Source organism: Podarcis tiliguerta (assembly GCF_965153285.1).
Source record: "Podarcis tiliguerta genome assembly, chromosome: 10".
In the NCBI taxonomy this organism is placed as follows: Eukaryota; Metazoa; Chordata; class Lepidosauria; order Squamata; family Lacertidae; genus Podarcis; species Podarcis tiliguerta.
The window spans coordinates 39,682,080-39,707,182 of NC_139543.1; the positions used below are offsets into that span (position 1 = coordinate 39,682,080).

Consider the following 25,103-nt stretch of genomic DNA (forward strand, 5'->3'; position numbering starts at 1 on the left):
AACAGCTTGCAGAATCTGTTGGAAAGCCAGTTCCTGCTAGCACAACTGCTGTATTCCTTTGTTGTGCAACTTTAAAACTCACAATGAACACTGGATATAACCCACTAAATTCCACACTCTAATCTGACTTTGATAGTCTGCTTTTCTGTGAAGCTCTGATTGCATGCTACCATTGCCTCAACCTCATGTGGCAATGATTATTAAGCTATCACCACAATGTAGATGCTCCTCTCTCCCACAATGACTTGGCCAACCTCTAGCTCCAGAAGCTGGAAGACAGCAAAAGAAAGCTCATATGACTATGCAGTGTTTTTGTACATCCCAACCTGAGCCACTTTGAATAGTCAGCCTTGGAGTCAACAGGCTGCAAAGGACGGGGTCATGCAAGTCAGTGCACTTTTACATGGAAGTGTTTGCCTTCTTCTGCAGGGCTTTCATTCTCCCTACTTGCAAAGCTGTCGAAAATTAACAAAGCAAGTCATTCTTAGCACAAATAGTTATGGTATCAAATACGAAGAGAGGCAGCTGTAATTTCAGACAAAGCTTCATTTACACGGCATCCACAGCTATCGGCAGCATGTGATAACCGTACTCAATTTTTTAGGGCCTGCAGTGATACAATTATTATGTTAGCTGATGGGCAGTTATGTTGTCTGCTTTACAGTGGTACCTTGTGTTACGTACTTAATCCGTTCCAGAGGTCCGTTCGTAACAGGAAACTGCTCGTAACACGAGGCGCCCTTTCGCTGACGGCGCCTCCCGCTGCTGCCGCGCAGCCAGAGCGCGACTTCCGCTCGCATCCCGGGGCAAAGGTCGCAACAAGGGGCATCTACTTCCGGGTTAGCAGAGCGCGTAACCTGCAGGATTCGTAAGGGGGATGGTACGTAACACAAGGTACCACTGTGTTTGTACTGTATTTGTACCTCTCTTTAGTGGACAGTTTTATAATAATCACACACACACACACACACACACACACCCATTTTCAGAGCAGTGCATAGCTGCCTCTGAACAGAAAAAAGACAGCAGGGTAAACTAAAGAGTGATACAGAGTTCAACTCCATGGGCATAGCCAGGCCTTTTGTTAGGGGGGCAGAACCTCAGTTTACTATGTATTTTTATTGATTTGGGGGTGGGAAACTGCCCATCCCTGCCTCCCCTGGCTACGCCCATGTTCAACTCTGCTGTCTTTCATTATAGGAGTGATCACACTTTTTGCGGGGAGGGGTAGCACATCTTGCTGGCATAGTGTTCAGCTTTCAAATTTAAAAAAGGAAGAGCCTTAGACAAAAAACAAAAAAACAAAGCTGGTAATAATCAGGATGGTCCCTGCTGCCAGACACAGTTCTGTCTGGCACAAGGCCTTTATATTTCTATGCCAAAATAAGCCTGCTTCCACCTGCTTCTCACTCACCCGGCTGATCTCTGACTCTCCGAAGTAACATGGGTGCAACAATTTACACCAATCTAAAAATCAACAAGGATAAATGGGAAGTCCAATACATTTCTGGAGGCATGGATGATATGAAGATTTCTGATACAAGTGACAAATCAGACCCCTAACACAACAGTCCTAGGAAGAAGAACAAAATTATGGGTATTAATGTCTGTCTGTGACAATAAACAGGAGAAGAAGAACTTGTAATTAGTAAATGAAAGCCATGCCATCTGTATAAAGCAACAGAAATGACCAGAGGAAGCAACAGAACACATGAAAACACATGACCAGTAAAAGCAGAAACACACCTCTAATGATGTCACAGTTCCAACGGAGTGTGGAAGTTCTTTCCAGGCAACAAATGCCTTTTAGCAGATGACTAGTGTGCTGCCAGATCTGATGGGATTATGAGAAGAAACTATGGCAACATGGTTCCCACTCCTAAAATCACACACTTGGAACCAAAGGCACCCTTTTTCAAGCGGATGGCACAAAATGGCCTCCCTGATTTCCTCCTACACCTTGCATCTACTGCAACTTCCTGAAGCCATGGTATGCTGCTCTCAAGAACCCCTAGATATCAACAGCAACTTTTTGGGAGGCTGTAGCCCCCTAGACAGAGCCCACCTGCATGTTTTTGTATATAAACCCTAGTACTTGAAGAGATGTGCATATTCCCAATATAAAGAGGTAGAGAGAGACAATGTATAAAACGTGAGCTTAATCATCATTTCACTTCTGCTAATATCAAACTTGATAGTCCAGTGAAACATGCTTATTGACCTCCAAGAGGAAGAGGAAGTGGAGTCTATGTCCAGAGTGTATGTCCAGAGAGTATATGGGGAGGTAAACAGATTTGGGAAACATCTGACCCGACAGGACCTCCAACAATTTAAATGCATTCCAAGACCATAATTCTCCCCCCACCCCAACACCAGGATGCTATAAACTTTCAAGGACTTTGAGCTCTTTGAAGTTAAATGAATTCTGGGTGGGGGTTCTGGAATTAATTTGAAAAGTAATTATGCAATCCTAATTAATCATCCTTCCAGGGACTCTTCAAGCTTCTATAAAGGCGAAAAAGTTTCTAAGAGTAAGTAGTCCTGCTTAAAAATCTTATAGAAGGAGTTGAATTGATTCCAGGCTGTGCAACATGACGCACAGGCTCCTTGAATCCAACTTCCCACTCAAAATCTCCTGTACGCTGTTGAAAGGTAAAGGTAAATAAAACCCTTGACTTCACAGCTTGAGTTCAAAGCTACTGAATCCTACTTACCTAGCAGCTCTAAACCCGGACACTCAGACCCATAGTGCAATGGCACTGTAGCACTGCTGAGGTTCAGGCTTAGCTGAGAACTGTTGTTTGAGCTCATTGCTGCAACTGCTGAGCTTTGTCAACTCACTAGCTTTGGCTGAAAGGTGGCCTTGATGGCAGGGGAGGGAGGGAAGTGAAGAGAACAATGGTACTTCCAGCCTCCCAGCAGAGTAGACTCCCTCCCCTCTCCTCTGTTGCTGGGTGATGCAGAATCTGAAAGGGGTCTAGAGTCACTTCCTCTCCCAGTCAATGGTGTCAGTCACTCCAATGGTGACTGTTCTTTGGAGGGGGAGGGTGGGCCTGCGTCCCCAGTGGGGCCAGTTTTGCCAGTCTCTACGTATGCCTCTGCCTACCATTCAGTGCCAGAAGCTGTGAGATCAGACACCAAGTGCCCTTAATTGCTCCATACTTTGGTTAAATTTGGTATTTGGCCTGCACAAAGGGCAGAACAAAGTGTGACAGATCTAATCAGCAAATCTGTTTGATCATCTATTCTCCCTATGAGACAAATTCTGTCTCTTAAAGGCAGATCCAGAAAATTCAAAGATAAGTTCTCCCTCAATATTCATGGGGAGTCCAAAACTTCTAGTAGCACATATATGCATAAAGGGGTTTAGCTGCTGTTAAGAGTTACCACCAATTCACTTTTAAACGAAAAGACTGAACTAACTTCAGGAAAAAACAGAAACCAGAGAATACATGCTAAAATCTATTGAGAATGGGACTCGTTCATCTAGTTGTCCAACTATCACTACCGCTTTACAGCTAGCAGAGGTCTTGTATGCAACTTGATTTCTGTTTATTAATAATAGGAAACTGGTCACTTTAAAACTATCTAAGACAGGCAAGTCTAATAAATCAGGTCCTTGCTTACTTTACAACAGTTCCCCACTGCACACCTTCCATTAAACCTATGAAAATCCTGTGAAAGATTTGATTATTAACTTGTTTTGCATTAGGTTGGGATCTTAAGACCTGCCACTATTGGAGGCAGCATATTTACTTATTGGTCTGAGTATATCATGCCTACTCTGCAAACTTTACATTGGCTAGTCACCAAAGGCAGATTGAGTTTTAGGACAGCATAAGGGCTCGTTTAAAGCTCTGGCTCCAAGACTTCACAGCTTGGTAAAAAGCTGCAATTTGAAATCTACTTGTATTCACGATAACTTAAATGTAAAGGCAATTAGTTGCAAAACTGATTTGCTGAAAGAGAACCTACACATTACGGCACATTTTCCTCTGGTATCTACTTACTGCTTCCCAGATTCAATGCAAATCTGAAACAAATCCAACAGAGGCATTTCTTTAAAGATCCATAGAAGTGCTTATTATTCTTTACCACTCAGTTTTCTATTAACTTGTTCTGCAGGAGAACCATTTTATCTTGTTTTGCGTTGGTTTACTCTTGCGTACAAATACTACATCACAGTGAACATTGACTTCCACATGTGAATTCTGACAATCCCAACTGGTTTGTGTGAATGTCCAAGTGAATCTATGAACAGCGCCCCAACTGCTGTTTTGGATATACACAAGTTGGCAAATTAAATTTAGATCACTGTCAACATTAGCCATCTGGAATTGTCAGGACTCATACTTGAAAACGTCACAGTTTCACCATATTTTGGACATTCATAGCAATGTACACACATACTACAGATTTCTAATGAATAAAAGATGCATAGTGCTGCTGTTTCTTTTTAGCTACAGTACTTTGGGTTATATGACTATCAATAAAGTCTAACCCCGCAAAAATACATGTCCTTTGAACACGAACGTGGCAATCATTTCTGGCTTACAAATACTGGACTTTCCAAATGCAGAAATACCGGTACCTTTAAAACTATAGCATTCATATACACAGATCTGAAAAGCAATCCTAACAGCAAGATTCAGATACAGTATATCTGCTGCAGCAAAAGCTGCTTATCTGCTCAGCTCATTCCTACCACACTGACTGTAATCATTTCTAAACTTTCCAGCAGCTACACTGTAGATAAATGTTTTCATTCATATGCAGGTGGCTAACATGAGACAAATTCAGTGAACTTGAACAGAATGAGGGCTTTCTATAGTTGTTAGTCACTGATGTAATCTGACTGTACCATTTACAGAATGTCTTCACTTACCACTTACATCATTCTGCTCAGTGTAAGGCTTTAAAAAATTCATTATGGATATTACAAAGTAAAATAAATACAGATGCATTATTCAAAGCAGCTCTTTTTTGAACTCCGTTAAAAATATAAGGCATCTCAATAACAGATTCTGATTCTCAAACCTTTCTTAGCATATGTACAAGATTCCAGTAGGGTTCAATACAAAAAAACCACTCCAAACCTGCCTCTAACACTTATCCATCCTGGATAAACATAAAAGGGCTACTTTGCAACCTCTCAATAGTATACAGTGGTGCCTCGCAAGACGAAATTAATTCGTTCCGTGAGTCTCTTCGTCTAGCGGTTTTTTCGTCTTGTGAAGCAACCCTATTAGCGGCTTAGCGGATTAGCACTATTAGCAGTTTAGCGGCTATTAGCGGCTTAAGGGATTAGCGGATTAGCTGCTAAAAGGCTATTAGCGGCTTAGCGCCTTAGAAAAAGGGGGTGGGGAGCGAAAAAAAATCTCAAGAATCGTCTTGCGAAGCAAGCCCATAGAGAAATTTGTCCTGCGAAGCGCATTGAAAAACGGAAAACCCTTTCGTCTAGCGGGTTTTCCGTCTTGCGAGGCATTTGTCTTGCGCGGCACCACTGTATTTTTAAACAACTGGGTTTTGTCCTATGGGACATGGATATTCTTGCAACTATGAAAAATATGGTAGCCAAACAAATATTCGCTATAAATGTTTACAACAGAGATTGCCAAAGTCACCTAGATTGCAAATTTCAGCTATAAGAAGTAGGTAATGCAAAGGTATTGCCTTGCTACAAAAATTGCACAAAATGTGTAGATAATTAGGCTAAAAATGTTGACTGAAACAAGAGGCTTGGATAGACATCTGTAAGAGTAACCTCATAATTCTGTCTAGCAATACACATCATACCAATTTTGTCAATGCTCCCGTTACTAATCAACGCTGTTAGAAAGGGGAGGATTAACAAAATGTAAGCAATATGAAAATCAAGGTGGTCAAATGCTTATCAATCACACTGACGTCCTCTGAAATCACACTTAGAGGGAAAATGTTTGAAGTGTGTTAATCATTTTCAGCTGGATACTATAAGTTTCTCCATTAAATTAGAAGCTGGAAGTCAAAACAGCCCTGTTTATTCAAGTACAGTATCTTCTTAATGCAAAAGGTGTCCAGCTGAATAATACTGTGCACTTTGCCAGCTCAACAATATAAACACCTCAAGATTCAACACAACAAAACAAATTACTGATTGTTCAAATAGAAAACATGATCACCTAGGTTGACATTTGCTGGCACATGTGGAGCCACAGGGAACCCTACAAGAAACAAAGCTATTTGTTTATTTACTCAGGAGGAACCAGCACAAGCTGAAAACAAAAATCCACACATTCAAGTAATCCCAAATAACATGCAAGAGCTTTAAATATTTGTTTATTTTATTTCCTTTGTTCCTACAATGAAACTCATGTTGGTACATAAATAAGAGAAAAAGCATGATGAAGAATGACTCAAGAATGAGTGCGATGTAGTACTCAAAATTATTCTTTCCAATAAAGAATCGTGAAAATGCTTTCCTATCAAAAGAATACACTATTGTGCTATGTATTCCCATTACAGGTACAGAGTCAAAATTTCTAGTTTTTTTAGATCAGGAGTGCTCTGATGGTGTTTCCTGCTTGGCAGGGGGTTGGACTCGATGGCCCTTGTGGTCTCTTCCAACTCTATGATTCTATGACTTTCACACGCTTATCACAGTATGTGGTATATTTACTACCCTACACAGGCACTTTGCAGTGTAAAATATGCAGCCCAGGCAAAGGTTTACATGCGCATCACGAGAAAGTGATATGAAAATTTCAACCATGCTAAAATTATGGCTCACATCTTCCTTCCTCCATCCCCTCTCCAAGTTAGCACCCCTTATCTCAACTTCTCCCCCTAAGATGCACTGTTCCACCCAGGGTTTCTGAAACAGTTTCTACATATGAATTTACTGGCAAAAATTTCCTCATAGTTCTTACAAAGGCTCACCAAGGGTCCAAATCAGATTTTTGTTTTTATCTTCTTGCATGGCACACATGGATTTGCATAGAAAAGCTGGCCAACTAAAGTAACTGGCCATGTACAGTTACTTACCTCACTTTCTACTCTATTTCTTGAACTTCAGTTCAAGTTTGTATATTATGCAAGTTTCATTGTACTGGAAAACTATACGAAAACAACCCACCCACAAAAATGTAGCTAAAAATCAAAAGGTTGTTCTATTTTTATACTTCCAGCTTCTGACAGACTGGCTTATCTTAAGGTTTCAGTCCACCAAGGACAGAGGAAAATAAAATTTGAACTGTTAGAATGATATCCATCTAAGACATACTCAGAGGAGACTCAACAAAACCAATGGACTAAAGTCTCATTATACATTGAAAAGTTGCAAGCAGCATAATCTTCTTCCATGCAGAAGTAATTCTACAAACAGAAATATCTGCAAAATGTGTCACTATTCACCCTACTTATGAGAGCATTTGCGTTATTGTTATTTTTTTTAAAAAAAGCTAAATAATTATTTGAACAAACCTAATCCAAGTATTGTATGATATTTTTTCAGACAAATGGGTTCCAACACACTACAGGCTATTTAATGCAAGGATCCTGGGGTGAAGCAGACACAATAGAGAATACTCTACCCCCCCCCCCCATTTACTGACTAACCAGTGTTTCCTTTTTCTAGACGGGGAACACTTAAATATTCTCTGAAGTTTGTTCCCTCCCCAGACCTTTTAATGTTTGCCTTGTTGTACTGATGATTTAAGGACGCGGGTGGTGCTTTGGTCTAAACCACCGAGCCTCTTGGGCTTGCTGATCAGAAGGTTGGCAGTTTGAATCCCTGCGACGGGGTGAGCTCCCGTTGCTCAGTCCCAGCTCCTGCCAACCTCGCAGTTTGAAAGCACATCAAAGTAGAAGTAGATAGATAGGTACCGCTCCAGCAGGAAGGTAAACGCCATTTCTGTGTGCTGCTCTGGTTCGCCAGAAGCGGCTTAGTCATGCTGGCCACATGACCCGGAAGCTGTACGCCGGCTCACTCAGCCAGTAAAGCGAGATGAGCGCCGCAACCCCAGAGTCATCTGCGACTGGACCTAATGGTCAGGGGTCCCTTTACCTTTACCTTACTGATGATTTAGGGCAACTCAAAACAGTCTGCTATCAACTCCTACGCTTTAAAAGGATGTTTTAACAATGCCAGAGTTTTTAATCCAAAACTTCTATATATGCTCATCTGACTATCCATCAATTTAATATCTGTCAAACTCCTCCAGTTATTTAGCTCAATCACTAGGAATACCCACATATTAGAAACTTGTTGCCTCATGTACTGTCCCGGGCACAGCCAGCCCCAATGAGGACAGGTGGTTGGAAGTGTCCTTCTTTATTGGCAAAACACTTGATGACATCCTAAGGTGCAGGGGATATACACCTCGCGCTTGTTGATTGCCTAGCTAGGCATCTGCTTCTTCAGACTTGTGCTCCAACCAGGACAGCTGGAGCAACAGAGCGACCACTCTCCTTCCAGTTCACTTAAATGCCTTGTCTGAGACACAAGCAATCGGCGACTTCTCCTATGTGGCGGCTGTAGCTGCTCCTGTCTTTAAGCCCTTCCTTGTTCTTGGAGAGGATGGAGGAGTTTCTAATGGCCCAAGTCTCTCTGATACTCTTTCCCCTCTGAGTCTTCCTGCAACTCTTTGCCCCCACTCCTTTCCTCCCAGCTCTGACTGCCCAGACTATTCCTCTTCCTCCACCCTAGTTCCTGCCTCACAGGTGGCGCAGAACCCCACAAGTCACTGGCCCCGTCCCCTGGATCATTCTCCTGCCTCTTCTGCTCACCCCTTGGACTCCTGCCTGCCCTGACATGTACATGGTACTTGATCTTGACAAAATAGATCATTTATTACAGATAACAAGGTGTATTATTCAGAAGCTCTAGCAGCTGACTAATAAAAACCAGAGGGAGTACATGTGCTGTTCTCTGAATACTGCTGTTCTTCCTCACACTAGATTAGACTAAACACAAGATGGCACACTGGTAGAAATATGGTGGTCTTTGGCTAGACTTTGTAAGCACTGTCACAGTAAGCTAGGTATCAATCTGTATGTTTGCAGGGCCTGAGATAAAATTTTCTACCCTGTGAAGGAAGTTTCCCTAAAAGACATTTAGGGACTAAGCAAATTGCAGAAAAGACAGAAACTGGGTCATATTTGGAAAGAAGTGGTAGCCGGGGGGGGGGGGGGGAGGACTGTATAAACAGGGTGGAAGAGACTAAAAGTCAATGAATCTCAGCTAAAAGAATGCTCCAGTACATTGGAAAGAGAAATCTTAATGTAAATCAGCCTTTGCCAACCTGGTGGTGCACAATCATGATAGAAATTGAAGTCCAAAACACTTTGAGGACATCAGGTTGGCAACAGCTGATGTAAATGAAAATGCTTTTCCCTAGAAATACTAATGATTTTATATCATTAGTCCCTAACACTCGAAAACTATAGAGAATGAAAAGAACTCTTAACCATTAAAATATGTAATTATGACTAGCTATTAAAACATGTTGTTGTTGTTGTTGTTGTTGTTTTCTGAACAATCAGCATGATAATTTTGCCAGCTCAGTCATATGGCGTGATGAAAATAAATAAACCAAGACACTTCAGAAACTGATTGGGCACCCAAGTAGCACATGAAATAAACAGTTAATAGAACGCAATCTCTGCCAAAAGCTGAAGCACAGAATTAAGGTTACCCTAGTTTCTACAGAAGACTAGAATTGTTCAGATTTTCATTCCTTGTCTTAAAATCATCCTAACCTTACGCCATTGCTTTTAACTGAGGGTTATTATTTTTTCTTGTAAATGAATAGTATTAAAGTTCATGCATGCATATTAAGCTCAAGACACACCATATCCCCTATTTGCAAGCATTCAAGTTTATAACAACACTGTTTTGAAACAGAAAAATAGCTTTGCTAAATAGTTCACAAATGTTATAGTAGCCTAATCGTATTTACATGCCACCCTTGTTCACTTTCTCACAAAAGCCTGATACTTGGAAACAACATAAACAGAGGCTTCTTTATTCATCATGTAAAACATTATTTCAAAAGCAAGCAGACAAAGTGCAGCCCTGACTGCAGACGGCATTAATGAGGAGATACTGCTGACGATAGCAGCAAGTTCTTCAGGGGATTGGTTTCCCTCTCAAGTACTGCCAGAAGATTCTGTTAAATGAGCAGTGAAAATACTGAATAAAGTATTTATGATTTACACAACATAAATCATATGCTGATACTCCTGACATGAATTTGTAACAAGCCCAGTGTGCATTAAGTGAGCATGGGAAGCGTGCCATGGAAATCGTTTTACTTCTTGCATGTGCTGCAGCATATGTGAAGGAAAGTTACACTTCTTTGTGATGCACTATTTTCAGTCAGTCATATAATCCAAACTGTAATTGTCTTCTATTGTAATTCTACCAAAATAATGATTTCCACAAGACATCTTTTGGGTGAAGCTGTTTAATCTTTTCATTCTTTGCAACTGGTTAGAGAGTCCAAAAAGCTTAGTAAAATTTGTATAGTGTTTTCTGCCTCCCCTCCCCAAATAAAACAAACAAAAACAAACAGATCTTCAAGACAACTGTCAGAACTATGTGCTTAGCAAAGGAAGTCAATGCACCAATTAACTAGTTAACTCATATTACAGCCATACGAGAAATATGAAAAATAACTAAGCAAGTATTAGAAATCATCCCAGAATTGGCTCTACTAAACATCTTCCAAGACAACAATGCCCATTTACACCACAAAGAACTCATAACCCACCTACTTTCAGCAGCCAGAAACACCATAACCAGACACTGGAGAGACCTGTCAGGAGTAAGCATGGACCAATGGTACCAAATAGTATGGGAAACAGCCTTACTAGAAAAATTAACCAATAAACTGAAACTGGCAGGGGGACAAACAGAAGAAGACGCCTTTCCCGGTAGAGCTCCCCTTTATCACATACACAGCCCAACAAGACAATGACAAAAATCCACCAACAGCATACAAATCAATATGGCTAACCTGATCCAAAACACACACACACACACACACACACACACACCCCACTCACTCATGAAAACAAAGATCACCACAGCCAATCACAAACAAACAACCACACCCTAGGCCAACCCCAACCTCTCTCACCACCAAAGGAACACAAGTGAACAGCAGAAAACCTGCACAAGCAACGCTGATACCAAACCCTACATATATTAAGCAAAACAGAAACATCACCACCCACCCTCACCCATCTTCCCCCCTCTCCCCCTTTTCTTCCTAATGTCTCAACAAATGAAACTGATTTGTAAAAATGTTACATGGAAAAAATACAAGAGAGAGACATTGCACATACTTCTGTAAATCAAGAAAATCTTTAATAAAAATACAAAAAAAACCCTAGTTAACTCATATTGAAGGCCCTACATTTATGCAACTTAATAATGACTGTTATCTCCCAAAAATCTAGTGGAAGTAAATGACATCTACACTAAACAAACAAGAAATTTAACCCACTCTGTCCAGTTCTTTGCTCCCCCCCCCCATGCTTGTCTTTGCTAGCAACAGTAATACCATTAATGAGGAGTGATAGTCAATCGCGGCAATTTGCTCAATAATGTTGCAGCCTGCTTCGTTAAATGTTTCATAATGTGGACTTTGAAATTTTAAATCCAACGATTTAAGAACTACATTCTTAAACACCTAATCAGTTCTACAAAGAACAAAGCTCCTAAGAAACTTATGACCCTGGTCTTGCTTCTGAGGACATGAAGTGCACAAATGCTCTCATGCCACTGAAGGGCTGGGATTCAAATGACAGGAGCCCTTTCTTTAAAAATATAGGGAAAAAATTATAAAAATAAAATAAAGAATAACTTGGGGGGGGGGAACAGCACTCAACTTCCTTCAGGTTCTTCAGAGATTCTCTGAGGAAAAGAGATTCTTCGTTGGGTGAATTGCCTTGCTTATTTCGGTTCCTGTGTCCCCTTTCCCCAAAGTTGCCTGCTGAAAGAATGGCTTATGCCTGCAGTCAAGCGTAGGGCAAGAACTTCAGGCTTAATTAGCCTTTGGCTTATTAAACAATCTATGGCCTTTTAAACTTTGAAGGGTTTAGATTTTGTTTGTTACCATGTTATGTATTTTTGTGTTTTTATTCTGTAAACTGTCCTGTGATCCTCGAATGAAGGCCAGTATAGAAATTTAATAAACAAACTACAGTGGTAACTTGGGTTAAGTACTTCATTCGTTCCGGAGGTCCGTACTTAACCTGAAACTGTTCTTAACCTGAAGCACCACTTTAGCTAATGGGGCCTCCTGCTGCTGCCGCGCCGCCAGAGCACGATTTCTGTTCCTGAAGCAAAGTTCTTAACCTGAAACACTATTTCTGGGTTAGCAGAGTCTGTAACCTGAAGCGTATGTAATCTGAAGCGTATGTAACCCGAGGTACCACTGTACTGTATAGAAGCGTTGTACCAAAGATTTCCAAGGGAACTTAACAGGGTTATTATAACAGGGTAATTGATCAAAATTTTCTATAAAATGTCCATTCACTGGTGACGAGTGAATAGAGGTCTTGGTAGTTACCAGGGGTGGGGAACGCGTAGCCCCCAAATTTTGTTGGACCAAAACTCCCATCAGCCCAACCCAGCATGGCCAATGGTCAAGAACAATGGGAATTGCAATGCATACATAGGTTTCCCACCTCTGTTCAACACCAGCTCTGCTACAAGAATGATTACACTTATCCCTACTGTGAAAACACTATGGTTAGGCTGCAGTAATGAAGTCCTTGTAGGACTACCCTTGAAAAGTGTTTGGAAACAACAACTGGTCCAAAATACAGTAGCCAAACTTCCAAGAGGAATTTGCTGCACAGAGCATGTAACTTCTACATTATATCAACTCCACTGGCGACCAACCAAAGACCTAAATGGGTTTGGGTAAAAATATCTGAAGCACCAGTTGATCTCATGTTTGCCTCTACCTGCAGTCTGGTCAACATCTGAAGGCCTTTCTCCATGTTACCTGCCTTTAAAATGAGTCAGGAATACACAACACACTACGGTTTTTCAGTGTAGCACAGCAATTATGGAATTCTTGCCCGAGGCAGGCCTCCCTAGTTTGGTCACAGCCTTTCAGTAAGTATTTACAACCTCACTCTTTAAAATGTTTTTGGGTACTGCTGATGCTATACTGTTTTCATATGATCATGGTGCTGTTCGACAGTGGAATTTGCTGCCAAGGAGTGTGGTGGAGTCTCCTTCTTTGGAGGTCTTTAAGCAGAGGCTTGACAACCATATGTCAGGAGTGCTCTGATGGTGTTTCCTGCTTGGCAGGGGGTTGGACTCGATGACCCTTGTGGTCTCTTCCAACTCTATGATTCTATGATTCTGCATTTCTTCTTGTATTTATTTCAAAGCTGGCTTAGGAGTCCCTCAGGGCCAAAATTATGTAAAATAAATTCTATAGGCTAAACCTTCCTAAAACAGCTATACAAGGTTTGCTAATTTATTTATAAATATTTGTATACTGCTCTATCATTTTTTTAAAAAATCAAACTGATTTACAGCAATAAAACCATACAATTGCAATTTGTGGTATTGGGAGGGATGCAACCAGCCATAGCAAAACAGGTGATACAGAGAGCACAGTGAGACTTAAATTTAAGCATGTATAGGACAGTAACACCTACTGAACTTCATGGCTGAGTAGAGATTTGAACCCTGGTCTCCCAAGTCCTAGTACTAGGTAAAGGTAAGGTAAAAGTCCAGTCAAAAGTGAATATGAGGTGTGGCACTCATCTCGCTTCAGGCCTCTAGCCACTACACTACACTACACTACACTGGCTCTCACTGAGGAAACATGTGTTTCTACCTGCAAAGTTTGAGCTTTAAGAAGAGGGGTGAAAATCAGCCAGCTCTCCCTTTCTGATTCCCCACCAGCAGGAGAGAAGCAATCCATTCACCTAACTGTGTGAAATAGCTTCTTCTGCTTGCTTGCGTATGCAAATCGTAGAACAATGGAAAGGTTCCCTCCGACTCTCAGCACATCAAAAGACTTCCTGAAGGGGAAAGCTTTAGTCACAGATGGAGCTACCCTTGGTTCTCCCACCCAGTGAGAGGAGATCTCAACTTGGTCACAAAGGGGTGTTCCTGAGAAAGCAACTGGCAATGCTGATGGGGAACATCATGTCTGGGAGCCAAATGTAGCCCCCTAGGCCTCTATGTGGCCCTCGGGACTCTCCCCCAGCCACACTCACTTTCCAGCCACTGCCCTCGCCAGTCCTCCTTGGCTGTTCTTCTTGGTTAGAATGTGTCCTGGAATTCTGAGGACGCTTCTGGCTTGGCTGGATGGAGGGCAGAGAGGGATGTGTGTAGAGACAAGTCTACCATACGGAGGCATGTGCATATGACCCCCAGAAGTTTGCCTAGAAGGAAAAGTAGCATTCAGGCCGAAAAAGGTCCCATTCCCCCACTGGCCCTTTGCAGTGGCGGAGGAAGTCTCTTGGGCACCTGGGGCGGAGTGCCCAGGGGCAGGGTGAACTGCCCATAGGGATGGAACAGGGCGTTTGGCATCCCATTACATCCCTATGGGCGTTGCGGCACACCCCGTCCCTACAGAGACGAGATGTGGCGCCCATAGGAACAAGACGTGGCCGTGGCACCCATAGGGATGGGGTGCATGGCGCCCATAGGGACGGGGTGTGCGGCACGGGGGGACAGCGGGGGGGGAGGCAGTGGGAGGGCAGCATGGAGCCTGCAGGCGCTGAGACGTGTGGCTCGTGCGTGCTGCAGCCCCCCCCAGAGATGAGTGCCGCCCACCATTTTGTCACCACCCCCCATCAGGGTGGCACCTGGGGAGGCCCACACACCCCACACACCCCTTTGTATGCCCCTGGCCCTTTGGGGCTGAAATTTAGTCTACACCCTCACCTTAAAAAAACCTCCCATTGCTGATGATGCCAGGAAAATGGCTTGAGGCCCGTCAGCAAACACAAACCTCCAATTTCCTATTTAATGGTAGCTTATTTAATCATGTTGCATAGTCTTAATGGTGTTGACCTGTTGTTTTTAAAGGGTTCACCCTTCGTTTAATTGAAAACTCAAATAGATATTCATTTTCCTAACTTCCTTAGGAAAGGGAACAGAGGTTGATGCCAACAGGATGTAGGGGAAAGCTTTTTCAAAGAAAGACTAAAGCAAGTTTTCACATCAACGCAAATGGGATACTTGTGCTTAGACTAAGATACAACACCCTTACGTGACCATGAACAGGAGCAGAATAGAGACAGAAGGTACGTTAAAATTATGTATTAGAGTGGGAGATGCTGACGAGTGCCAAGATGAGCATAATTCTCATCTTTGGTATTTATGTGGAAGACTAGGAAACTAGCACTGTAACAGAGCATCAGGATTCACATCTTGATCCCTGTTGAACTCTGGAATAAATTCCACATTCCTGCTGACTCACAGCAGGAGGTGACTCTCATTAACTTTACAAACACACACACAAACACACAGTAAAGATAGATAGAAAGGAGTGACTGCACAGTTTGCATGGATTAGACTTAGAACTTAATTGTGAGAATAGCCAATCAATGTCACACAATGAATAAGCAGTACTGTAATGTTAACTATAGATGAGTGTAAAAAGGAACTCCAAAAATTTTGTCATTTAGAAAAGGCAGACAATTTGGTATCTCCTGGAAGTGTTAGACCAGGGACACCTAAAATCAAGACTACGGCTGCATTCAGGCAGCGCTTTATTCCATTTTCCCAACCCTGTTTTGCTTGTTAATTTCCACATTTTCTGTGTTCTTTCACGTGACAAAAAAACCACTTCTGGAAGTCCAGTGGAATCTAACAAAAGTCTAGCACCAACTTTCATGTTAACTTCTTCCAGGTAAAAAAATCCATTTGAAATCCTGTTATTTCCTAATGGGAGTTTTGCACTGTAATTTCATGTGGCAAAATTTGGGTCGGTGTTCCAGCATACAGTTCTTTCCGGCTGCTTAAATTTTAGTGGTATATAGATTTTTAAAAGGCACAGATCCATTAACACAACAAGGGCTGTGGTGTAAAAAGAACATTAGAAATTAAGACAGCAGTGCTAGCATAACCAGGAAAACTAACAGAATAATCTCCACGTCTGAATACAGCCTGAGGCTGCTGTAAGCTAACCTGGAAGTCAGCATCATTGAATTCAATAGGCTATACTAGGGGTCAGCAGACTTTTTCGGCAGGGGACCGGTCCACTGTCCCTCATGCCTTGTGGGGGGCCAGACTATTTTTTTTTGGGGGGGGGGGGAATGAACAAATTCCTATGCCCCACAAATAACCCAGATGCATTTTAAATAAAAGCACACATTCTACTCATGTCCAACACTTTAATTGAACAGGGTGTTGTTCACTTAATGAATGAATTTTCTATATTTTATGATGTTTTAATAATTATATTGTACAGATCCATAGTATATATTTTTTATGTTTATAAAACATAAAAAATATAAAAGTGGGTGGTGTATATGTTATAAATAAAAACAAACAAACACCAGATTCCATCTTAATAAAAGGTTAGAAAATTACACCAACCCTTGGTTATTTGTATATTTATTTGGAGTATTCATAATTATGGAATGTGGGAGTTATGGGGGTTTTTTTGTTCTTGTTCTTATTATGTAATTTTTTTTGTATTTTTGTGCTGTGAACTGCCTTGAGATCTTCGGATGACGGATGGTATACAAATTTAATAAAATAAGTAAATAAATACTCTGCATACATGCTAAAGTTATCAGAACATGTTTATATTTAAAATACAATAAAAAAGACAAAGAAATGCTGGCAAGGGCAAAGCTGTATATTTATATCTCTATCTATCATCTATCTATCATCTATCTATCTATCTATCTATCATCTAATCTATCACTCTGTAGTTGAATTTCCTAGCTTGGAAATAGCCTTCAAAGAAGCCAGATGTTAAGTCCTTGCATATTAGGGCTTCCTCCATAGACTGCTGCTGACCTTACTCACAGCTTCTGGCTTTGGTGGCAGATGCAGGAGGCATTAGGGGAGGCAAAGGTGTTGGAAGTCTCCCTACAGTCCACTGGCATGGCTAGCACCAGTGCAGGTGTAGTAGCGCTGATCTCCTTGAAGGAAAGGCAGCATATAAATGTAATAAATGTGCTCACTTCAGCAACAAAGGAACAAACTGCTACTAAGACTGGCAAGAGAAGGACAGGAGCAATTTGTGCCAGAGTGGGAAGGGTGTGCGGATTCCCAAAGCTGGCTCCCAGATTGCCAACCATGGTTTGGAAGGACTTTTTGTTAAGTTACCTCCAGGGCTCCTGTACTCATTGAATAAAACTGCAAAACCCTACACCAGCCTGCACTACAACTTCTTTTGGCCCCAGCCAGTATAGACAATGAACAGGAACAAGCTGTAGTCCAAACCATGTTGCGGACACCAGGTTGGGGAAGCCTAGCCTAGCCTAGGCAGATTACCCAGACCCTGAGATCACCATCTGAGACCCTTATTTGGGTACGTCCTCTGCAAGAGGTCCTGAGGGTGGCGACATGAGAATGGGCCTTTTCTGCAGTGGCTCCCCATTTGTGGAACGCTCTCCCCAAGGAGGTTTGGCTGGTGCCTTCATTAGACACCTTTAGGTGCCAGGCGAAAACGTTCCTCCTTAACCAGGCCTTTGGCTGATGGACATCCAATGCCCTTTTAAATGTATTGTGAAAGGGGAGATTATTGGGTTGTCTTTGTTCTTATTTTTATTATGTAGTTTGTGTTTTTTTAATATTGTAATCTTATGCTGTGAACCACCCTGAGATCTATTGGTATAGGGAGGTGTAGATATTTTAACAACAACAACAAAATAATAATAATAACAAGCTTAGCAAGACTAGAAGCCTGTTGCTAAGAAATGAGGTGGCTTCCAATTTGGAAAATCCATTACAGAGCAACAAACATACATACCATAGGAAATAATTTGCAGCAAAACTCAGTGCTTTCTAAAGTGTTAAGCTAGCTATTATTATGTTACAATGGGCTTGATTCACCATTTTATCTCATAATACTTATTATATGAGAGCGTTGTGTGAGTTATATCCAAACAAAGAGCATTACATAGGTTCTAAGCGCAAAGCAGAACATATTGTACTGGAAAAATAAATTTGTGGGGGAAACATATACAGAAAAAAATGTTTGAAAAGTGGATTCATTCATAAAGGAAATTCAGGGTGTGTCTAGATTAAGAAAACCTGTGCTGCCAGTAAACAAAAATTTAAAGGAAATGACGGAAGCTCTGTAATTTGGTGACTAAAAATCTGGGCTGGACAAAACAAATACAAGAATCACCTCAAAATCTTTCACTGACAAAATTGAAACATATAAGCATCATCAACTCCTCTACCTAGAAACAGTTCTTCTGCTTTATAAACAACTACAAGTATGTAATCATAACTAATCATAAAACATATTCAGCAGCAATATACAGTGGTACCTCGGTTTACAAACTTAATCCGTTAACGAAGTCCATTCTTAAACCAAAACCGTTCTTAAACCAAGGCATGCTTTCCTTAATGAGGCCTCCTGCCGGCAGTGCCCTTCCACCGTTTGGATTCCGTTAGCAAACCAGGACACTACTTCTGGTTTGCAGAGATCATAAACCGAATTGTTCATAAACAGGACTGTTCTTAAACCGAGGTACCACTGTATATTAAGAAGCAGAGTTATATATTTCAGTTAATTTAAATGAGAAGCGGAAAAGCAAAATTATGTAATTCCTACAAATTAGCAATCTTAAGGGCAACGCAAACATGTGCTGGTCTAGAACGAACCCCAATCATTAATCCGCCATCTCGTTAAAGGTTCAGAAACAATTTAAAAACCATGTTTTTTTAATCCTCCAATAAAATAGTAATTGCATGGATTTTAGGCCCAATTAAGTATAGCTACCATAATTCCACATGTATATTCTTCTTATGGTTGCGCTGCTTTGATTCCTTTTTATGCGCTATAGGAACTACACAGCAGAGCCATATTGGTCTCCCAAGTTAGAAATAACAACATAGTTTTTCTTTTCCCTTATCAGGTTCTAAATGGGTACTATCATTTTTACTCTCATATTTGTGTTGTTGTTGGGCAATGAAAAGCAATTACAGCACAAATACTCCATTGCAAATGAATAATATACTCGGGCAAACTGCACAATGCTTGAAAGTTTGTCATTCATTCATTCATTCATTCATTCATTTATTGCTTGCTTTCTTGCTTTGCTTGATTATCACCTCCTGGCCCTCCTCATATAATTCCCACAATAAACCTGTGAGATAGGTTAGGCTGAGAGGCCGTAACTAGCCCAGTGTGCTTCATGGCAAAGTGGCGATTCGAACCCTGGTCTCTCAGCTCTTAGTCAGACACTCTAACCACCATACCACACTGGCTCACTAAAGAAGCACAAACACTACAATATAAAGTATAAATGGATCATACTGAAGAAATAATTCCATATTATCTAATCTTTCTAATAAACACTATAAAACAGTGTATTACAGTACTCGGCTACTGGACACTCTTCTTAATACTGTATTTTAAACATGTTAAGTTTTTTTCTGCTTTAACTTTTATATGCCTGCTGGGACCTTTTCTATGTGTTTTTGTTGTAAACTGCTTTGATTCTTTTCTCTCTCTTTTTTTTACAAAATAGCATTTTATAAATATTTTTCTAAATATAAAACTAAAACAAGGTTCTCAAAATATTTAAAATCTAAGTTTTCTTCTTTGAGGACAGGCTATAGAGCATGTGCTTTACATGCACAGAGTCCCAGAGTCAATCCCTAGCATCTCCATGTAGACAGAAGAATAAAGCTACAATATTTTCATTATCTAGACATTGGTCATCCCACCTCCTAGCAAGATGTATGCTATACTGGATTTATCGAGGCACATAACATATCTGCAAGCGAAGGTGACAAATGTACAGTACACAAGAATCCTTTAGGAGGCCAAAGGAAAGTAGAAGACAGAAGTTCACACCAACAGAGAGCACTAGGTAGGGGAAGCAGAGGAAACAGGGATCAATTATATGAAAGTTCTGGAGAAGGCAGGCAGGTTTTGGAAACTGGAAGGGCTGCTAATGCTATATCTATCAGCACATGGCACAGATCAGTCAAAATCAAAAGCAGACCCAGATATTCTATAAAATGAAGCAGCATCTGTTAAATATAAAGTATGCTCACATGTACTTTTCATTCTATTTAGCGATGTTTACCTGGCCTACTTCTAAGTCAACATATATAGTGTTGCACTGTGAAATAATGACCAAAAATACAATTCACTGCATAATTTTAGAAGTTGAGGTATCTGCTCAGTGAATCCGCAAACTCTGTTAATATTCAAGGCTACCATATTTTGAATGAAGGAAAAATAGGCAAACTATTTTCTAAAAATAACACAGCAAATATTTCTTCTGGTTCTCAATGGTTCTTTTATTTTACCCCCTGAGGAATTTTAAATATGAAATGCTCAGGCATGAGCACTGCTTGCTGTTTTTCACAGATGCTTCATACTGTATTTCAGTTACAGGCATGGAAAAACAGACATGTAACACCAAAGAAATGATCGTGCAGAAGATTATCATGCAATAACTGCCATGAAGTCAGAAATCCAGTACTAGCACACTCAGAAATCAATGGAAATATTTGTGAAAACAAGCAAGAAAGCAATTCAACTGAAGCCATTAACTTTAGCCATCATATTGAAAGCGATATCAGATACTCCAAAGATTCTAATCTGCTTGCTTCTAGAAGAGACATATTAAGTCCCTGATCCTCTGTTGTCTGGATCTTTGCCATCAATTTCAATAAAAGTGATATTCTCCATAGCACCCCTCATACATCATAACCTTTTTCTCATTTCAAGAGAACAGACAAAGATAGCAATCCAAATGAATTACTAGGAAGTAGGCCTCACTGAATAAACATGCTTTGGGTTGTGCTGGAAGATCAGTGAACAATCCACACCCTCATTCCACCTTTTTACTTATTTTTACCCTAAACAAGTGCAGGACTTGAACTAGTAGTAGTAGAGTTGTGACAGTTATTCAGTTTTCACATTTGGGGTTAAGCACTGTGCTTGCCTTGCTAGACAGCTTGGAATCTTCAGTCTTTCTTAATCATTAATCTGCTTTTGCAGAAGGAGAGAGAGGTTCTTCAGTCATCTAGCCCAAAATCTTTTGCAAGTTTCATACTGCAGCTAAACTGAAATACAGTATGGCAGGGGGCCAGCATGCTGCAGTGAATAGAAGGTGCAGCTTTGACACGCAGAAGGCAAGTTCAGGTTTCTGTTCAGCCAAGAAGTTCAGGTACTAAGCTCAAGTAATTTTATTATTTAAGTGAACTTGGGGTTGCCTATAGGGGTGTATACTCAATGGGGTGTTGCAGCTGGCCAGCCAATCGTAGCTTCCTAATTAGCAAACCCTTATGTTATACTTACCACACTTTTTTAGGTATACCCCTAAAAAAAAATCTGCTGTGAACAAGTTTATTTTTATCCATATCACTGGGTAGTATCTGTTGCCTTAATAAAATAGGAAGGAAATTCCCATTTTATCATAATATCACCAGTGCAACAGAAATTAAATTTAGAACTGCCCCTTTTAAGACGGCAAACATACCAAGGAACAAAATCAACTCAAAGCTAAGGATTACAACCCATTTAAAAAGCACTTAACTTTCCATTTTAAGAAACAGCAGATCAATCCATTATACATTCATTACAACAGTGGAATGCAATCTATGCATAATTCCAGATATACGCATTCAAATATGCACAAGCATATGTTCACATTCGCATACACATACTCACACTTTCATTTTAGTTTGAGTGCACTACACAAATAAGGAGACATAATTCTGAATAGAAATATCTGGCTCTAGTTTCTCCCTTACTTTATCCTTAAGGTCTTTAGAACGCTGGCATACAGCTGATATAAACAAGACGCCAACTGAGTTTTAAAGAACTTGAACATTCTCTGCTGCTGCCCAAACTGTTACAATAAAAAGAATAAGCAGGCGCTCAAGGCCAGCCAAAGAGCAGAAAGAAGCTAATCCGTTTCTAAAAACCCTACAGTGCGATGTTTTCTACATAATCTCAAATGGTGATTCATACCAAGTAGGCTCCACTGTTCTTGCAGAACAGGCTATTTTACTCGCACTGAATATGTGACATTACAGATCCTGGAGAGGAAGGGGGGATTGCTGGCTAGAGTGAGGTCACCGAGGTTCAGGGTCAGTAAGTGTTTCGTATATCCTGTCATTTAAAAAGCGCTCCAGGACAGAAGTGGGAGGAGACAGAGAGAAAGGGGGGAAAGGGCGAGGAACCCGAGGAATGTTAAGAGAATGACAGAATGTGCCACTGCTGCAGGAGATCATACGTATATAGAGCAATTATCAGGAAACAAACACCGCGACCATCCTGAGAGTTGGATCTCAGGAAATGCACAATATCAGGGCATCCATCCCATTTTGTTCACGGGGCCTAAGCTAAGGGGGCAGACTATTAAAAAACAACAACCCCCAGACCTTTTCCCTCCTCCTTTTCCAGCGGCCTCCCCGCCGCCCCGCCCCCCCGCAACACTCACAAAGAAGAGAGCAATGCTTAATCCTTCCGTGTCGTGATAACCCCCTCTTGCCTTTATCTGCACAGCTTTTCACAGCTGACACCGACACCAGAAAAGCCGTGCGCCAGCAAAAGCCACCAAGCCCCCTCTGGGGGAGTTCTTGACAGATAAGATGCGCAGCCCGGAAATGCAGGAGAACCCGGGATCGGGTGGGTGGGAGAGAGTGGGAGAATCCGAACCCAGAAATCCCTCCTGGGGAGATCCGAGCGCACGGGAGGCGACCCCAAAACATCGCCACCGCGTCCCATCCCTCCCACGCAGTCGCAGTCCGGACTTTATCCCTCTCTCCCTGTCCATCCTGGAGGGGGTGGAGGGAAAGAGGCAGAAAGTCACAGGTCCCAAGTCCCCCTTCCGCATCTAGACGTAGGTGTTTTGGATCTGATGAGAGACAGTCGAGGGATCTGGGGGGGAAACGGGCTTGCTCTTCCCCACCCGGCGGGCTTCCCTCCCCCTCCCCCGACCGAGATCTGCTCACCCCATCGCCCCACACCTCCGCGGCAACTCCCCACCCCGCTGATCTCCCCGCCAGGCCCTTGACCCGCGCGCACCGGAGACAATGAGGAGCGCCCCCAACTCACCAGAAGCAGCAGCAGCAGCAGCGGGTCTCTGCCGCTCCGGGACTTGGGGGCGGCTCTCGCCCTGCCCTCGGCTCCCTCCTTCTGGGCACGCTGCAGCCGCCGCCTCCTTCTCGGTAGCCGAGCCCCCCGCCCACCAGTGCCAACGCCGCCGCCGCCGCCGCCCAGGAGTCGCTTCCTGTTCGCTGCGCTGCCTGGTGCCGCGGGAGGGCCTCCACGGGCGCCTTCCCTTCCCGGCGCAGGAGAGTCACGGCATCCCGCCAGCCAACATGGCTGCTCCCCGGGGGTTCGCTCCTCACCACCACCGCCGCCGCCGCCGCGCTACTTCCTTTGCTGCGCCGCTGTGCGACTCCGGATGCTGCTGGGCCGACTCCGCTCGCCAAATGGGGAGCGAGCGCGACGGAGGCAACAGCAGGAGAGAGCTCTGCCGAGCGCGAGCAGCCGCGCAGACCGGAGCCAGCGCGACAGCTAGCGGCCGGCGAGGGAGCTGCAGGCGCGGCCTCCCTCAGTGCTCCGCGTCGCCAAGCCTGCCCGACTCCAAGGCGCGCGTGGAGCAGCGGCGGGAGGAGCGGCGAGGGTGCGGCGCTCTCCGCTCGCCTCTCTCCTCGGGACTGTGAACGCGAACGCGGAGGGAAGGCGCTTCCTCGCTGCCCTCCCCTCTCCGTTGCTAGGGCTGAGGCATTCAGGTTGCTCTCCTGCTGCCGTGTTTTATTTATTCTTAAACCTTATGTGCCAACGGTGCCTATTTACCATCAGGCTTCTTACCTGTCCCGGGAGGGGGGCGGGAAATAGCTGCTCCTTCCTTCCTTCTTTTCTTCCTTCTTTCGTATTTTGTTGCTGAGAATAATCTGGGGGCTTGTTCTAAATTTTTATTTTTGCATTATGCATATTAAGTGCCCACCGCCCTGACACAAATGTTTTTCTGTATTGGTTTTCTAGTTCAGGATGCGGTAGAAATGGGTATGTTTTTAATACACACAAATCCAAAATGTCTTAGCTCACATTCCTGCACTGGATTTTGTAGCAACACAGCCTTGGCAGAAGAACATAGATCCAAGGCTCTGGGGTTTTCCGCAATGTAGGATCACTGTCAAAGATCCTGGGCTTTGAGGCGTCATCATTGCACAAACACAGGGATCCAAGGCATAACTAGGCACTGTTTTTACGTAAAGGCACTCAAATGCGCTGTCATTCACATCCTTCATGGAGTACGCCATGAAAATCAAGTCGCTGGGTGGTCATGGTGGGGCAGAAACATGGATCAGAAGCATATCTCATCACTGATTCTCGTGATTTCTACAGGAAGTTCCTCCAAACCATGCCATGAGAGGACCAACAACAGCTGCATCACACTGTGGTGTTGCCACAGTGTGAAAATGGAGCAAGGTAGCTCCACCACCACCACAACGCTACAAAAACTATTAGAACTCTACTCAGATTTTACTTATTTCAAATACTTTTCTACTGCTTTTCTGTGAAACACCATGGCAGTGTACAATAGATTAAAAACAGTAAAAATATTTTTAAAAACACCATGCAAAAACATAACAAACAAGATCTTTAAAATGTCAAATTTAAAAGGCTGTGTCTTGACACCTTTTCCAAAAGCAAAAAGTGTGGAGACCAACTGTAGCTCCGGAGGAAGCATACTCCACAATTTGAGAGCAACATGGGAGGAAGACCACTCATGCACACCTATGCTTCTCTGTGTGGGTGGGTATCCTCAAAAGGACCTCCTGCAGATCTTAATAACTGGATAGGAAAATAATGGATAGGCCACCCCTTAGATAACCAGGTCCTAATCTGTTTAGGGCTTGTTATGTACTGAGTTGAATAGGATCCAAACTGCAGCAGTCTGATTGGTCCTAGAAC

General features: G+C 42.4%; 2 protein-coding genes across 4 annotated transcripts in view; one reads left to right on the forward strand and one right to left on the reverse strand.

The window, feature by feature from the left end:
* CDK17 (cyclin dependent kinase 17) overlaps positions 1-24,001 on the reverse strand; it is a 70,980-nt gene extending 46,979 nt beyond the window's left edge. Inside the window, exon 1 of one of the 3 annotated variants that reach the window (XM_083401067.1) lies at positions 23,235-24,001. The gene's annotated coding sequence lies outside the window, so the exon portion shown is untranslated. Of the gene's footprint in view, positions 1-1,414; positions 1,707-22,617; positions 22,915-23,234 lie in introns of those variants that run through there. The other 2 variants (XM_083401069.1, XM_083401068.1) reach the window with 2 other exon arrangements.
* SNRPF (small nuclear ribonucleoprotein polypeptide F) overlaps positions 1-25,103 on the forward strand; it is a 228,166-nt gene that overhangs the window by 195,240 nt on the left and 7,823 nt on the right. The window lies entirely within an intron of this gene.